Source organism: Schistocerca piceifrons, chromosome 3, assembly GCF_021461385.2.
Source record: "Schistocerca piceifrons isolate TAMUIC-IGC-003096 chromosome 3, iqSchPice1.1, whole genome shotgun sequence".
Taxonomy (NCBI): domain Eukaryota; kingdom Metazoa; phylum Arthropoda; class Insecta; order Orthoptera; family Acrididae; genus Schistocerca; species Schistocerca piceifrons.
The window spans coordinates 834,593,055-834,607,116 of record NC_060140.1 but is presented as its reverse complement, the minus strand read 5'-3'; positions in this window follow the sequence as shown (position 1 = coordinate 834,607,116).

The following is a 14,062-nucleotide window of genomic DNA, read 5'->3' as shown; positions in this document are numbered from 1 at the left end:
TGGAGTAATAAAGTTCCAAATTATAGAAACACACATATATTGTTTTATACATTTTTCTATTATCCCCCATGTTGTTCTATTACATTTTTATAACACTGTTGGAGGATGTTCTAACCAGAGGTCGCCATTGACTGAGGCTCTAAATGGCAAACAATAATTCACTGTACAAAGCTCTCAAACTGACAATACTTTGGTGCTTCAAATACACGCAGAGTATAGACTTTTATGAAGCTAACTTTAGCATAGCATCTCTATGTAAAATGATGAGGGATGCTCTTTTGCTGAATATGGTGATATTTTGAGGAAACTGGTCACACTCTGTTTCTGTCATCAGACCCTTAATGAATTTTTGGTTGTCATGCCGATGCGCCCATTCAGTCTCGGTGAACTGTACCTTCATAGCCGGCCGGGGTAGCTGAGCGGTTCTAGGCGCCACAGTCTGGAACCGCGTGACCGCTACTGTCGCAGGTTCGAATCCTGCCTCGGGCATGAATGTGTGTGATGTCCTTAGGTTAGTTAGATTTAGGTAGTTCTAAGTTATAGGGGACCGATGACCTCCGAAGTTAAGTCCCATAGTGCTCAGAGCCATTTTTTTTTGTACCATCACACCACTTCTGATATTTTCAACTTTCAACTTTACAGGCTCCTATGCCTATATAAACTTCCCTCAACCCATTGGAAGCCAAGTAACATTTAATGGTGAGAAACATTCTGAATCTAGCTGTGTAAATGGGGCACTTAATAAGCCAGATATACACACATGCCAACCAATCCCCGTGCCCCCAACTATATGTGATGGGTGCGGCGACTCAGTGGTGGCGGGGTGATGCCATTCCGGGATTCGAGTCAAAACCTTCTGGCTCCAATGTCATTTTCACTTTTGATAATTGGTCTGTTCCAACCATTGTCTCGAATAGGAGGAAAATGACGAATTTTAAGAAAACGGTACATAACAGGGTTCAGACCCCACACGTTCCATATCCAGGGGTTTAATTAGTGTGTGACCCTGGTATGGCCAGGACGAAAACTGCTCCAATCCCCACATTTTCCCTACTGCCAGTGTAGAGTTTTCCGATCATGGTGGTGTACTGGTAAAGACACTTGGGGTTGGGTCAGGTTTCCTAAAGTCCCATTGACAATGACGTCATTGTACAGGGAGTGAAAGCTCGGACAGGCAGTGGGATATGAAAAGAAATCTGCCGTGTCCGTTTTAAGGGTGTCATCCCAGCACTTTCGTTAAACGATCTAGGAAATAACAGTAAACGTAAATCTGAATAGCCAGTTGGAGATCCGAACCGCTGTCGTCCCAAATGCCAGTGTCTTGTAACTTCCCCACCGTAACGAGTGGCAAAAGCACTGGCCTCATATTAATCGCAGGCGTATTGAAATGCCATCGTGTCAGTTTCATTGTGAATTTCCAAACTGTCCCTAAATCATTTTATGGGTTTTATATGATCTGCAGAACTTCGTGGACGCACTGTGTGTTTTACTGTTAGTTACATAATGGAACTCAAGTGAACCTAATACTGTCAACCAAATGTGCCAAATTTCCTGATTAGTAACCGACTAAATGTTGTTACATTCCTTCCACGATATTTCGACGAATTCCCTAATTGTGTGCGCCAGGTATGGACCACTGACTTCATTGCTGCCTGTTTGGATCACACTATGGACGGGAGACGCTGAGCGTAGCCCTAGCGGTGTTCACTGGCGCCAGTAAATAATAAAACAGTGTTAGAGAACTTCATGACGAACCATAAGGCTACGCCAAACAGTTAAATGTTGTGTGCAGAAAATACGTCGTAAGACAATACCCTTCACCAAAAATGTATTAATAGACACTTATATATTAGTAAAGAGAGAACTAATATGTTTTCCGACATGATGTAAGAAGAGTGAAAGTCTGAGCCCACAATTTACTTAAACTAAAGCGTCTGTTCCTGTCATTTAAATCAGCTACATTGTTATTTGTATTGCATCACTTATTACATTCTTACAAATCTTCACTGTCTGCACTACGAAGCATGTATGTTCGAGGTTCATTTCGTTTTCACAAGAGGGACAGTGTTCGGCGATAGCTGATTTATTTGGCTGCTTGAGTCAGATTAACAGACATGTTCTTCGCACCTTTGTTCACTATCTTTACATCCGGCGTTTGGTGCCCTAGATTACCATCCACACAACACATGAAATCTTTCAATTTTGTGACAGGGATCGATATACAGTTGACTCCATAGTGTTGTTCCGATCTCCCAGACCTGGCGTCTCCCGTCCACAGTGTGATCCAAACAAATAAAAATGACTTCCACTTTTGTCAGTTATTATCGACACAACGCTATTTACTGAGACTGCTCTACCAAGAAATTCTCAATAGTATGGTAGTGGTCGCCACGCCAGTGGTATTTAAAAAAAATCCATACATGCCCCTCGGTTGTTCAAAAGGGCGAGCACCTCAGGGACCTCAATCTTCGTTGGTTCAGTATGGGTTTGGCGTAGTGGATTTCCTTGGCTGGGGACTGGTGGGCGCCACAAGTCCTCTGTAAACGTTCTCTCTGGGCGTGATCCAACAATCACCGCGAAACACGACAATGAAACATTGTGTATCACAGTGAGCAGGGATCTTGGCTTAGTTGCACGGATCTCGAGGACTGTACAGATTATTGAGAGCGCGATTCGACAGAGATTCGGAAATGACTGAAAAAGGAACTCTCTGAGGCTGTGCTGACGAGTAATCCAGAGAGAGCGACCTAAGACTTAGCGAAGTAGACACCAATAAAATAATGGTGCGCTACGATAAGCAAGGGGAATCCTTGTAGAGCTGCTGTGTTCTGTGTGAACAGGAAGGGCAGTCACGTTTTTTTCAGCATAAGAAGAAAATCCTGAAGACAAAAAATGGCTCTGAGCACTATGGGACTTAACTTCTGAGGTCATGAGTCCCCTAGAACTTAGAACTACCTAAACCTAACTAACCTAAGGACATCACGCACATCCATGCCCGAGGCAGGATTCGAACCTGCGACCGTCGCAGTCGCACGGCTCCAGACTGTAGCGCCTAGAACCGCTAGGCCACTTCGGCCGGCCAAAATCCTGAAGATGAAAGTCATAAGAAGATTACCCTATTTGGAATAAAAAAAAATGCCGTTCAGAAGCCAACTATCTTTGAATCTCATTTGCTTCGATGGCCAACACTCCGGTTCCAAAAAAAAGGATTTCTCAATACAGACTTTACCGTCCAAAGTTGCCACAAACAACTGTCCCTGTCAGTGCACTTCCAATGATGGAGTTACTGCACAAACAGTCTTTTGCGCCAGTCAAAAGACGAATCTTACAGATAAATGTAGTCCAAAAGGCAGATATACATTCTGACACACAGCTAAGTGAAAGGTTAACAGTGAACCCTCAAAGTTTAAGTCTCTACCATCTCCAGAGGAGGGAAAAGGCATCTTGAAGCGGTCGACAACGAAACGAAATAGCCCAAAACCAGAAGGCCACACAGCAGTAGTCTTGTACGAAGAATTTTATGGAAGTGAAGGTGCTGTGGACGTTGAAATCTCGCTGAGGGAACCAACAAGCCCCTCCAACGATTCCCCTTCTGTCGCGATGTCCCCGTGCTTTTGTTTACAGGAACCCATTTTAAATTATCTTACTCTCCAGCGCTACGGGCATACAACCTCCACCGAAAGGACTATCGAAGTGGGGTGAGTGATAAAAGACGAGTCACCTTGTTTGTAAATGATGCATACCACTACCTACATTTTCCTATCACACTAGCTGGCAAGCAGTTGCTGCAATTGTTCACATACCATACCGGATGACAGTATGCTCCTTTTACTTTCCAACTAAAGAAACTATAGAGGACGAGGCTCTCAGTAATACCACTACACACCTACCATGATCGATAATTGTTCGTGGAGACTTCAAAGCACACCAGTGCTGTGATGCTCCACCATCACATGCAACCGAGGTCGATATATTGGGAGGCTCTTATTCTAAAATATCTGTTTCCTGAACGTGGGGAAAACACGCACTTCAGCATTACAACACGCTCGTCCTCTGCCATCGATCCATCCAAATCGTCCTCTGACATCGCACACACTCTTCAATGGGAAGTAAACCATCACCTCACCCCACTGACCGTTTACAATCCGGTTACATTTACCAGAAAGAACACAGCCTAGGTGGATGATAACTGAACAGTGTACACCGAGCTGGTTGAATTTGAGCTTAGGGACAGCAACCAGTGCTGGGTGGATCATGTCACAAAAATGCCATCACGCTGCTCGTACATCGTTGGCAAGTTTTGAGGGACCTACTAAGAAAATCCTTCTCGAACGTAATACGGTAAACGGGACAGCTTCCTGAAACATTGAAGGGAGATATTTTATTTCCATTTCTTACACATGAGAAGGTCCGGAAATAACCAAGTAGTTATTATAGTTTTTCCGTCACAAGCTGTGCGGGAAAGACATTGAAGAGGGTAGCCAATCGCCTCCTTGTCTGGATTTTAGAAGTCGAGCAGGTCTTGAGTCAGTGGCATTGCGAGTCCGGGAGGTATCAGTCCACAAGTCATAACCTGATCCTCCTGGATGTGGCTATGTAGGGGGTAAAAAAAGTCTGTCGAATATTTTTAGAGATTGGAGAACCCACCAAAACAAGGAAAAAAGTCCAATAAACTTTGGCTCTAAAATGCATACCTTAAGGCCATGAAAACTGGCTCGTCTTCGATTTTGTGAAACACATATCTTCTACTTCAAGCTTCTTGCTTTCATATTTTGGGAGAAGGTATTAGGGACCAAAACAAGAAAAAGTCAAGCAAACATAGGCTCCAAAATGGCATACTTTAAGAGACAAGTGGTCATAATTCTTAAGGTATGTACTTTAGAGCATATGTTTACTATATATTTTTCTTGTTTTGGTACATAATATAACCTCCCAAAACATGGAAAGCAAAGAGCTTGCAGTCGAAGAGATGTGTTTTACAGTATTGACTCTGTGTGGGACATGGGGGGAAAGGGACACTCTTCTTCGCACGTCATATGTTAACGGAGTATGGTCCGCATTTTAAAATGGTTTGAATTGTCCAGACTCCACCCAAAACTCTTAAGCTGGAGGATCTAGTATATTCCAAGGTGACTGGCTCATTCCTTAGTCCACTCTTCAACAAGCCACAATTTCTGCTACACTGTTTTATGTCATTTACTGTGTATTTTCTCTTTTTTTATTGTTTTAGAACTGATCGCTTCATTTATTTTAGTGTGTGTGCTTGTGTGTGCTTGTGTGTGTGTGTGTGTGTGTGTGTGTGTGTGTGTGAGAGAGAGAGAGAGAGAGAGAGAGAGAGAGAGACAGAGAGAGAGAGAGAGAGAGTCAAAGAGCAGAGAGAGAGAGAGAGAGAGAGAGAGAGAGAGAGAGAGATTTTGAAGCAACTGATTCGTTTTGATTCATGTTGAAATTTTTATGTTCTTTTACCTACCCTCATATCGAAGATCTTCATAAGGGCGTTAAAGATCCTGATGTCGTGAGCGCAGCAACATATGTTACCATCAAATCCTCAATCTTGTCACAATATCGGTTGATGTTACCCGTTAGTCTTCACCCGAGATCAATGAATTACCCCCGGCTTACTGATAATTTTGACAAGCTAGCTGACGTAATTGAGCGAAATACGGGTTCCAGATTAACGTTACTGAACTATTTCCCTATAAGAACAACCGCGTAAATTAGTAAAAATCCGTTGCTACGGACACTGGGTCTACCTTCATACTGCAACTTTGGCTGCTGCGCAAAAAAGACCGCAGTGCTGCATTACATGTCGTCGGAAGCAGAGCATGATCTATCATGGAGGCATCCACATGGCACATCTACTCTCCAACGACGTCCGTCTACCAGGAGGGTCTTACATCACCCCGGAAACTGCAGGCCTTTCTTCTGCTGTTGGCTTCAGAAAATCTGTTGCTCTGCCTGCTTCCAGGTTGCCAACCAAGCTGGCGCCGATGCACGATCCCAACAGAGGAACGACAGAAAAATTTCTCTGTTAAGTTTCTTGTTAAACTCAACTTTGCGCGAGGCGTGCAACTGAGAATATTTTTGACTTGTCCGCCAAATGAGAACTTAAGGGCCTCTCTCTCTCTGCTTCTGTCCCAAGACGTGACCATCGAACAAAATTCCTGCCAATAGGCCGCTAACATCCACGTGTCATCAGATATGAGCCTTGCCGTTCCTGTTCTATCACCTCGCTCAAGCTCATAGTTAAAAAGATCTATTTATTAATACCTGATACTGCACCAGTATCAAACGTCCAACTTTGTGGTGACGATTCAAAATGTTCATATCAGTTCAGTCCTTTGCTTGCAGTATGTCATGTGAGAAAAGACAAAGTTAGGATTCAGACGAGCGATTTTTCATTTTGATTATCCTGTTGGTGGGAGTGTGAAAACAGTACACAACAAAGGTTAACTTTAACCGTAATATGGTCCCTATGCATACCTGTAGGGTAACTCCAGACAAAGTGATCAGAGTACACAGAGCACCGTGCTCGGAGAGAACAGCGAGGACGCTGTTACTGACGCTTCTTCGACATGTGACCCTCCTTTCTCCGGCTAAGAGAGTAAATCACGAGAAGGGCGTCTTCCACTACCCGTTTATATTCACACGTCTCACTTTATTCGCGGGACAGAGCCGTTAGCACAGTGGGCGCCACCTAAAGCCTGCGTCGCCCTCCAGGGCTAAACTTATCCTCCAGATTTCTCGCCGAGCAAGTTCGCTCCGCCAGCAAAACGTCTGTCCTGATACACACGCCAGACTCGAAGAATTAACTGTGTACCTTTCGCAGAGGTTCACCAAAGTTCCTACAGAAGCCAGCGTTTAGAGTATAAAGCAGGATTTTTGGATAACTGGGCGTACGCGTACTTTGGTATACGGGCTTCTCTATTGTTTGTTCACCAGGTTAAAGGTTTGGGTGAAAATTAATAGCTCGTCTAACTTGTGTCTCAGGCTCAGGGCACTGATTAACGTTACTTTTTACTTGTACTATTAACGTATTTTTCATTCACTGTTAGAACGGCTGCAAGCTCATTCATTATCTCAGAGTAATGGCATTTTACTTTAATTTTCACCAGTTATATTTGTCTTTCCTCGGAATCAGCATCTGCGCTAAGAGAAACAGTTGTGGCAGTAAAGCAATTGAGCAAATCCGAAATAGGTGCTTTCATAACATAGTTTCATCAATGCGCATATTAAGAGCTTCTGAAAATTTTGATTTATATATTGAGTTTAGACTACGCTATTCTGTTGCAGTTCTCTTGACGACAGTTACATTTATCAGTGTAAAGTATTTTGTAAGCTACAGTTCGTGTAGATCATCTGGTAAATTGTGTTCTGGAATTTTTTGCAAAGTTCAAGTAGAGATAACCAATTCTATTTCATTATCATTTAATTTTCCATTAGCCAATTTTGCTCAGTGATACTGGATCCGCCGAATAACTACAGAAATATTAGCATAATTTAACAACATTTTGTATGAAGCTTCCGAAAACCTTACCTCAAAAACAATTTTAATCTTCGATGTTAACTACCATTTACATTACAATATTAACGCAGTGCACTTTCAACAAATGCGCTAAAGTCGATATATACGTACACGACCTCCATTCATAATAGCTTCATTGAAACCTCGTTGTTTCCTTGTTAATCTGTCTTCAGTAAGTTTCAGTCAATGTGAATCTATCTAAAACAGGCAATGCTGGAAATCAAACGTACAAATTTTTTATGTAAGAACAAACATGGTCCAAATGGCTCTGAGCACTACGAGACTTAACATCTGAGGCCATCAGTCCCCTAGAACTTAGAACTACTTAAACCTAACTAACCTAAGGACATCACACACATCCATGCCCGAGGCAGGATTCGAAACTGCGACCGTAGCGGTCGCGCGGTTCCAGACTGAAGCGCCTTGAACCGCTCGGCCACCTCGGCCGGCACTAATCCCACATCTGATCATTCTGATCACGAACTCAAATTCGTCTCCTATCAAAGCAAGTTGGAATAACAATAACAAGAAGCTTTCCTACATCTCTTCGCCTATTTACGCACAATATGTTGCATTTATTTACGTTCAAGGGCAATTATCATTTTATGCACAGATATTCTATAACCAAAATGTCTTCCTACACTTATTTACAGCCTCCAGGCATTAAAATCTTTCTACAGACAACAGCATCGTCTGCAGGAAGCTTCACAGAGTTTCCGATATTACCCACTAATTCATTTATAAACATAGTGTACAGTAATGGCCCTACAATACTCATCTGGGATACTCCAGTACTTATCTTCCAATCTGTGGGTTTCGTCCCATTAAGAATAACGTATTGAGATCAGTTCTGAATCCAGTCACAAAACTGTTCCAATACTCCGTAAGGTACCTTGTACACTAAACGATAGTGCGGAACTCTATTGCTTACAGAAGTCAAAGAGAGCGGCATCAACCTGGGAGCCTTTGTCTGTGGCGCTCAGTATTTCATGGAGGAACAAAGCAAGCTGTGTTTTGCATGATCTGTGTTTACTGACTCCACACTGGTTTTTATCGCAGAGATTCTCGCACTCCAGATATGCTATAATGCGTGTAGTTTACCATTCAATAGTTGATTGTCAGGCTGCATTAGAAGTCTTAAATGGGCTACTAGAAAAAGTTCTTTAAGTTTATAATATTCAGCTTAGTATCTGTGGTAACTTCCTAATAGCGGCATCATTTTTGGAATTTTAATCTCTGAAAAAAAACACTTTCAATTACAATAAATTGAAAATGCTTGTGTGTTTGCAAATTTTGGACTCTTATGACAATGAGTGGCATTAATATTTCTATTTACATTTACTGACATTTTCGATTTAGTCCGCCAAATCGCTTTCCATATTTCATGTTAATTTAATGTATTTCTGCTCATAGTATAGACAAATCAAGGGTGGCGCAGTTTTTCACTATTACTGATGTTCAGATTTATTGTAATTTGTTCCACAATTTGGAAATTAATTGTTTCTGTTCTAATGTTCTTGTAATTTTGAGTATGTTTTCTTGTTATTCATACTGCTTACAGTTTATTACTACTACTGCCCACTCATTTCTAGATTATTTACCAAATGTCCCATAAAGTAATCAGTCGTCAGCAAAGTTACCTTCGGTATTATCTTTCACTATACTATCTAATAAATTTGTAAATACTCCACGACAACGAGGTGAACGTTGTCATGCCTGGTAGCGAAAGGTACTCATTTAGAGAAAAAATACAGTATCTACTTAGCCACATTTTAAGTCAGTGCACTTAGCCTTACATTTTCACAAATAGTGAATTACAGCCAAGAAGTGCGGTCCAGGGAAGTCTGTGAAATGCACACCTGTGACTGGCTCCATAATTTTACCTGCTATACATTTATTTAGATTTGGAGATATACGATAGTCAGAGATTGCGAAAGCTACTGAGCACGGCGGAAACACCGTCCTTTTTGTGGTTCTAGTCATTGAATTTTCCCTTTACCAAACCAAAGCAACCTTGTGAGTAGGTTTATTCTCCAAGAGAAAATGTTTTCGTTTGTTTCTGCAGTAACTGTTCTAACAATAATTATTGTTTTGCATCGGAAGAGTATTGCAAATTAAGAAAATTTTGCACAGCACCCGTTCCTATTTCACGGCAATGCACCCTCTGTAACAGTAATCGTTTGCTTTTTTCATGTTTTGTGATGGCATATTTTGGTTTTCGTTGTCAGTAGAAGATGACGTGGAAAACTTTTACTGCTCATTCACTGCTCATTTTTTCCACGGTTTTTTATGCTCACTTTTCTTGTTTGTGATTTCCTCTCAAACTACAGGATAACTTCAAACATCTATTGTCCTGTTCGTAACCAAAGCACTTTCGCCGTGTGTATTTAGCATTCTGTTGCGTTTTCACTTTCCTTAGTGAACCACTCATGCTTCATCTTTGAGTAGGATACTCACGATGTGATGGTAATTACGTGTAACGAGTAAATAAAAGAAAAATGGTGAGCTGAAAAATAAATGAGACAGTATATGATCGATCCAAGAGCAAAACGTTGTAATGAAATGACGAGCTCTGGTCGTGCTAATAAGCGGTGGGAGAAGAGGTCGTCCTTCTAAAAAGCCTTCCAGAGGTTGCATGTAGGCTGTAACTTTCATTAAGAAATAGATGAAAACGTTATCGTCTAAAATATCATCTCGTTTGTGCGATATGTGAACAAAGAATTTCTGTCATGAAGTGTCCGAGGTACTGTGAACCGTGCTACGTTCCAAGAAAAAAAGATTTAGTTCAGCAAAAAGAGAAAGAAGAAATGAATAGAAGCTTAGAACTAGTATGTAGCTGAAAATAATGTGTTCTGGCAATCGAAATATATAACTTCTATTGACCAAGGAGTGGGTTATAGAAGTCGGTCACGAAAGCACCACACATTAGCAATGCAGGATTCCTGGAAGAAATACCACCAGACATAAAAAAGGAACTCGTCTACGCCATGGAAAATTGATTATGAGAAATATTAGATTACAAGAGCCGGCATACTAAACATTACATTAAATAATTGTATCCGTATTAATTCTAGGAGGAAATGCCTTGTAAGGCTGTCTTTAGTTGTTATGTTTATTTGAAACTTAATTCTAAATTGCAACAACGATTTAAGTAAAGTAATTACATATACCTTGTTTGATAAAATTCATGTGAAATAAGAAGAAGTTAAAATTTATTTTTCTGTGAGTGAATAAATTTGTCCAGCTGTAGTACATTTCACCAGGAAGGTACAAGGTAACTCGTTTACAACAGGTAACCAAGTCATCGAATACAGAGTTCTACCTCTCTAACGTTCAACCCACAGGTTACATCAGTGCAGAGATTTTTGACCGTCTCTTCCAAATACTGTAACAGTTTTCTAAGGGAATCGACTGAGATGAAATTAAGACATCGTCTCATAAACTGAGACTGAGGTTTTAGTTTAAATCTGCTTAGAACTTAGCTTTTTCTTTGCTGAAACGACATAGAGGGTGAGTGGATATAATCCATTTCTCGCGCAATAAGCTAGAAATTCTCTGGCGTTAGAGGTGAGCCGGTGGCACTCGTGCCTGCCCTGTGTATTTTGTCTTCCTGTTTGCCCTCCACCTGAGTAACTCCCACCCACCGTGGGTTTAAATCACGGAGCAGCAGCTATTTCTGGTGCAGTCCATGCCTTCGGAATGACCAGGTATCACCATTAAAACATCAACCTGGTTTGGCTACACTTCCATGAGACTGTCAAACAACGCGATAAATGTTAAACGCGTTAACTATCCACGGAAAGGTACTATTAACGTTGCATGCAACATAGCAAATAGCCAGACAAGTCTTGAACTAGTCCGTATAGACAATTGTATGAGACTGTCAAGCCACCTGGGGGTAGAGAGTGGAGAAAGTGACACTTTTACACGGTACTTTACCGGCTCGGCCGTAGCACAAGACAAAACTTTACAACTGGAACATACCCCTAACTGAATTGAAATGAATAATACAGAAGAAATGAAATCCAAACTTGGATGGGAACTACCACGAGTTCCTCATCCGCGAAGCTGTTTCGAACTGGTAGTTTTCAGTTCTGAAAAACAAAATATTGAAAATAAATAATGGAATTTTCCTATCTCCTCCGGTGAGATAAACTAATATGACATTTTTCGGTTTCCAATCGGATAAGTTTACCAAACGGCACGCAGTTTCGTTGAGTGCCACTCTCATCGCTGAATGCCTCATTCGGCTCTGTGTGAAGCAAATCGATACTCCTCACCGCGTATAAGTTTTTGGTTTCGCCCTCGTGATACTGAACATTTAATAAATCAAAGTCTGTTTCATGATACATGAGATAGGGGTACTCGCCCTGAATTAGCGATAGGCGAGCCTCAGTGCAGGTGGGTATGATAGACTAGCCCAGTACTGTCACTGGCCAGCGCTTACGTAGCGTGCGCTGGGCCAGCGCGTCCGCAGTAACTCCAAGAAGTTTGCCGTCTAAGACTGTTCTTTGATGGCTGCAGTGGGATGCTGCTAGAGAATGCTGTCATTTAAATATCCTATCAGTATAGAGTCGGAATAACTTCATCGCTTTAGGTGTACTCAGTGGCCGATTACATTCTGCAGTGCCTGATAGACGGTTAATCGAACCACCTTCAGACTCAGAAAAAATATACAAACTGTTTAATCCTGGAGCACTTTTACAGAATAAAGTTGTGTCATCTGTAATCAAGACGTCATTCCATCACGAGCTCCACGGGGCAGCGAATAATGTATGAAAAGTTTGATCAGTATAAAAAATTAAAGCATTTATTTTATTTATTTCTAATTATAGTCAAGAAATTGATTTTGGAATAAACTTTTAACAAATAACAACAGGAAACTGCAGAATACCTAAGTGAGATGCAGTCAATTTCAATATTCAGAAGTAATTATTAATATTAGTGACAAATGTTTATCATTAGTGGAAAGAATAGGAAAAACCCTTTGGTTGGGTCATGCCTAGTTTTAATGCTACTTTTTAAAGTAATGAAGATGTTGTAACTTACAATAAGATAAATTTAATAAATGATTTCTGAAGCCGAGCAGTAAATACAGGCACCGCCGCTTTTGGTATCGGTGGATTCAGTTATGAACTGTGACACCGGTAGATTTAATATGGGGTTTAAAAAGTAGTTTTCATTTTTATTCTTCTGTGTTTGGGCAGTAGAAGTATGGAAGTTGTAGACAGGGTGGGGCAGAGAAAGGGTGCGCAGAGTGAGTAACACTGTGTGAATCGGGATACCTGAGTGGATGTCGCATGTTACGAGAGTCGGAAAGTTTAGTGGAAATTATAGAGACAGATCCCAGATGGCTCGAATACCCAAGGGTTGAATTGTCTACAATTTCGAGCAGAAGCGTAGGTTCCAGACTTGGTAAAGATCAGCATCTACTGGCACGGAACTCTGAATTATTCGAGTGCTATATCGCGTGAGACATAGCAGAATTTTAGTACAAATGCACCGAACTTCAGCGATTTAGAGTGAACGGTCGGAACTGTCAGCTATATTGGTTAGCTGGTAATAGTAATCTGCCTAGTTTACAGTGCTGAATTCTACAGAACGTTTTGGCAAAGACTGCAGCTTGGATCCAGAACGTGACCTCACTCTTGGCCAATCTTATGCGGCGCTAAATACTCACGTGATTACACTGAGCAATACAGTAAAGGTATTTACTGCCGTATTTTGTTGATTAAATAAAGTATCAAACAAGTTCACAGGTGTTGCATATAGAGTTTTTGCTTACTGATTTCCTGTATTTTAATAATTACGGGCATTAGAAACAGCAGATTAGAACTTGAGTCGAACAAAGGGCGATCGTGTATGGTCGCTCCCATACACAACTAAAGTCAAACAATTGCGCGATCACAAATATTTTCACAAGCCTTAGTGCGAAGGGCAACATTTATAACTGTTCAAATTGCCACTGCACCGTATTAACTTGATTGAATCTTAGAAAAAATATATTTCATTATAAAATATCACGAATTAGACATACGAGGGTTGCCCAGAAAGTAAGTTCCGATCGCTCGCTAAATGGAAACCACAGTGAAAATCAGAAACATTTTATTTGCAAGAGTTAGCTACACTTTCCAGATACTTCTCTACAAAAGTCACTGCTCCGACTTAGACATTTGTAGCAGTGTTCTACCAAATTTCCAAGATCATCGTCATAGAAGGCAGCCGCCTGTGTTTTCTGATAGTTCTCTACGCTGGTCTATAGCGCGTAACCTGAGCCAAAGTGTTGTCTTCGTATCAAGCGTGTCATGTGAATAGAGATGATAATCATGATGAGCCAATTACGGCTGTGTTGTGGGTGATCTAACACTTCCCATCGAAAAGGCTGCAGGAGCGTCTTCACTGCCCCTGCAGAGTGCGGCTGAGAATTGCCATGAAGAAGGAAGTGCGTGGCACTTGTGTTAGGTGGGCTGCACTCATTAAGGCGAAGCCTCTCAGCAAGCCCTCCTACTTGGCAGGAGATCGTTGTTCTAGGCACCT